This window comes from Fragaria vesca, linkage group LG7, assembly GCF_000184155.1.
Source record: "Fragaria vesca subsp. vesca linkage group LG7, FraVesHawaii_1.0, whole genome shotgun sequence".
Lineage (NCBI taxonomy): Eukaryota > Viridiplantae > Streptophyta > Magnoliopsida > Rosales > Rosaceae > Fragaria > Fragaria vesca.
In genome coordinates this window covers 7,351,094-7,356,107 of record NC_020497.1, presented here as the reverse complement: position 1 = coordinate 7,356,107, position 5,014 = coordinate 7,351,094, and positions in this window count along the sequence as shown.

Below are 5,014 nucleotides of genomic sequence, written 5' to 3'. Positions count from 1 at the left end.
ACTTAGTTACAAAATAGTAGTTCCAATGCCATAATTCACATTGAAAATGAGAAAAATCAACTTAGATGCGAAAAAATGAAGATTACTACCCCTAGTAAACTTTTACTGGGGGTAGTAAACTTGCAAAACAGTAGCTCCAATGCCATAATTCACATTAAAAAGGAGAAAAATCAACTTAGATGCGAAAAAATAAAGTTTACTGAGGGTAGTAAACTTTTACTTAAATTTACTACCCCTAGTAAACTTCTACTGAAGATAGTAAACTTGCAAAACGGTATCTACAAATGCCATAATACACATTAAAATGGAGAAAAATCAACTTAGATACGAAAAAATAAAGTTTACTGGGGGTAGTAAATTTTTTACTAAAGTTTACTACCCCTAGTAAACTTCTAATGGGAGCAGTTAACTTGTAAACAGTATCTCCAAATGCCATAATACACAATAAAACAAAGGAAAAATCAACTTAATTACGAAAAAACAAAATTTACTGGGGGTAATAAATTAGTAAAACCAATGAACTCATACTATTCAATCTGAAACTATTCAGACATACATCCTTGGTAAGAAACCAAATGATTCCAAATTCAAATCACATTTGCGGTTGAAACTTGAGGATCATGGAGATTCAAATCATACGAAAATACAAATCACACGAAAATTGAGGATTGTTCCTGAGGAGCCTACCAATTTGATCGTCCTGATCTCCAACGCCGGCGACTGAGGATTCTGGTTCAGAATCGAAAGTGAATCGGATTTCCCTTCCAAGCAAATCTGAATCCACTAAATCTGTACATCACGATGAACAATTTGACCACCGAAAGAGGAAACAGAGCTTCCCGGGAGGTTTACATGACGGTCGACGGCGAGCTGGTCAGGTCGGAGGTGCCGTTTCTGATGGTGTTCACCGACGAGATGAATCTAGAGATCGTTGCAAGCGAGAGGCCCGGTCGTCGAGGAAGATGGTGACGGTGTAGTGCCGATGCTCCTTGCTCGAGGGCGTCGGTGGTGACGCTGTCTTCCACCATGGAAGTTCGTCGAGGTGAGAGAGAGGAAGAGAGAGGAGAGATGAGAGATGAGTGAGAAGTGATCGGGAAAGAAGATAAGAAAGGAGTGGTGGGAATAGAACAGTGGGTATAAATGTCTTTTCCTTATGAATAATTGAGATGGGCATTGAGAAAAGATTATCATTGATGTGGGCAATAAATCTTTAAAATTAGTATCATTAAGGCATTTACTCTTTTTTAAATATATATTATACATGCATGCATATACTGTATTTTGATTTATTTTGTTTGCACCCGACACACACTAACTTGATATTATTGTATATCTATGTTGGAAGATGTGAACTTACAGACCACATTATATATAACATATATGTCTATGTTACATGATCAATTATTACTAATGTTCAACAAGATATGGAACATTTATACATACGAATAATAGATAACTAATGATTTCTGATATTGTACGTAATCCATAATTCATTTAATCTCAGTTTGTTAGAAAATCTCTCTACGCGTAAGAATTGTTAGAGAGCTTTATGGTTGACTAATTTCTTGTTCACGTGTGCTGAACCGCCATCATAAAATATTGTACAATAGTCAAACTTCGGGCACGTTTACTAATTTGGAATGAAAATTATCATGAATCAGTATCAACAACAATCGGTTTGAGAATATTTCATATCATTCTACTGTTTACTTACCATAAGAAATCAAAACAGGAATGAAACTAATTACGATTGATGTTGTTTACTTACCATATGAAATTGGAATTAAAACTAGTTTGATTACTAAAATACCCCTACAAGAAATGAATTTAAAATACCCTTAAAATACAATATTGATGAATTATAAAGTGTAGAGAAAGAGAGATAGCAAGAAAATCATCATCTTATTCATTGATAGAAGCTCTTTATATAAGGAATTACACAATACCAATATGGTAAGGATATGAATACATAGATCTAGTCAACCTACATATCTTATTGGCATAAGGCCAAGACACACATAAAGAATATCTAGAAAGATACAGAATATCCTAGAACACTCCTCCTTGTGCCGCGTGCTGATATGCCGATGGTGCTGATCTGTTGCCTCGTCAAAAACCTTGTCAAGTCACAAAAACAATGTGGGAGAAAAACTAAATCTTGATCGTAGGAGAAAAAGAGTACAACGCACCCTTCACATTTGATACTGACATGTATGTATGTGCTAGACACCCCCTGAAGTTCGCACCTCCTCCTGATCTTTGCATCAATCATAGGGCTCTTCTTGGTTCTTTCTAATCATAGAAGTTTCAATAACTTAGCATGTCAATGCTCTTTAACATGTCTTCAAATGTGGCATTAGGCAATGATTATCTAGATCATGCCGTATTGTCCTCAAACATGATCTTTTACACTTAGATCTTGAAGAGAAGGCCGCTTGTGAACTCAAAACATAAGTTCAAGCAGGAAATCAGATTTCCGCGCAGCATGACCTTTAGTTACTAGAACAGCCGTAACTTCCTCTAGGAAATACATATGAACAAACCCTAAACGGTTTTGGAAAATAGACTCATTTAGTTTTCCAAGCGTATATTACACACATTCTGGTTCATCAGGAGCTGTTCACAAAGTTCGGTCAAATTTGACTGTTTTGGGAAAATCAAATTCTCGGACAGATCTGTCCTACTTTATGAAAACAGCCATAACTCACTCAATATGATAGGTATGATCAAATGGTTGGTGTCCCTAGAAAGTAGACGCATAGACCTTTCCAATGTACCAATTTCACCATTTTCCAGTGAGTGAGATTTCCTGTAGGTCCCGTGGAAGTTGACTTAAGAAACTTGGCAGATTTTGATTTCGCTTTTGATGTGTCTTTCTTATGTAGGGATAGAATAAGCCTCAATATTTTATACCATTAAGTATTGAAACATGAGTTACTGCCATTAAATTGGCGTTGCGTGGGCGCATAGCTACACTTAATTAGCTTTACAACTTTTCATAGCGAATGAGATGTCAAGTCTTTCGTATTGTGTTGAGTACATTAATGTGTCTTATTGTACTTAGATGGGAACTCCATCTCTTAACACATATTTGTCATCTTGTTTTAGACAAAACAACGGATCTCTCTTTAGAGCAAAGACTTTGACTAATCATAGGAGTATATGTAGGCCTCACTAGTTATAGAGCGCCTAAGCCGATCGATAGAAAATCATCATCAATACAGTCATCGAGTGACTTATCGAGACCGTGTCTTCCCAAGATCTTTTTCATTCTAACTTCAGATGTTGATACATATTGGTATCTCTTGATCCATCAAGAGTCCATATAAATCCGGAATGAACACGCAAAGACATAATTAATCATATCCCTTCCAAATCAAGTAGAGACCATGTGTGTTTCAGTACCTTTAGCAAATGCGTGCCCCTGTGGTCTGGAGCAACCTGATTCGAATGAATGAAGTCCATTTAAGATCTTCATGTATATCTCTGATCCCGTAGAGATGTTATTATGACCACATTCATAGCACTACCAGAAGAAAGACTTTAGCCGACGAAAAAAAAAAACCAGGCCGACGAATCAATTTTTCGTCGGCTAAAGCAGACTTTAGCCGACGAAATTTTTCTTCATCTGCTAATTTATATTTTCGTCGGCTATAGTCAACTTTAGTCGACGAAATTTTAATTTCGTCGGCTAAAGAATTTATTTTCATCGGCTAAAGTCTGTAACTTTAGCCGACGACTTTAAACATTCTTTAGCCGACGAAATTTTAATTTCGTCGGCTAAAGTTTTTTATATTCGCAGATCTGGACAGCAGCTCATCTGAGAAAAAAAAATGGGAGAAGAAAAAATGGAGAAAAAGTTTGGGTGTTGTTGAAATCTGTCCATAATTAAGAAGTGGAGCTATATATAGGTACGTACATGTGTATATATGTTGATTTTGAGTTTTATTTGAGTTATACATATATATTTTGTTATATTTTCAGGATATGGATAAGAGTTGGATTTCGCTTCCAAAATGGGACAAAAGATATGGTAAAGGAATTATGAGTTTTCTAGAATATGCGCTGGCTAATGCTAACGGGAATACAATTTTCTATTGCCCGTGCACGAAATGTCAGTGTCGCAACGATATACATCGATTTGCGATTGACAAAGTATGGCAGCACCTGAAGAGTAATGGGTTTTGGGAGAAGTACACATGTTGGTTATATCACGGTGAAATATCATCTGGGGGTCCGTATGATCATGGCCAATTTTCTGAGACGGGCAGTACATCCAACGATCCAACAACGGTCTTCATCAACGACATGTTTCCTTATGAGAGCGGTGTATGCGCTGAAGGACAGTATATGCCTGACCCGGTGCAGCCCTTCCCTAGAGCTGTCAACACTGCTGGTATTGACAAGTACAACAAACTGCTTGCTTTCCAACAGACCCATGTGTACCCCGGTTGTCAGAAGACCGTTCTTGAAAGTGTGATGGACGTAATGAAGATTAAAGTTGAGACAAAATCGACTGTGAAAGCTGTTAATGATTATCTACAGTACACTGCTTCGATGCTGCCTCACGGTCATCGTCTTCCTACCACTCATCATAAGGTCCGATGTATCCTGAACGATCTTGGGCTTTCCTACATCAAGATCCATGCATGCAGATATGACTGCGTTCTCTTTTGGGGTAAAGATCCAGAAGGGAATGACCTTGGTGGCCTTGACGCATGTCCGGTATGTCACACTGACAGGTATAAGCTGACTCCTGCAGGCAACAGGAAACCAGTAAAGGTACTTCGGTATTTCCCTTTGAGGGATAGGTTGGAGCGGTTGTACATGTCTTCACACACGGCCGAAGCTATGAGATGGCACGCTGATAGGGAATTGCATGACGAAGATACCCTTATACACCCTACTGACGGGGAGGCTTGGAAGCATATAGACAAGGAGTTTCCTCATTTTGCGTCAGAGGTCCGAAATGTGAGGCTCGGGCTCGTCATCCGACGGGTTCAACCCTTTTGGA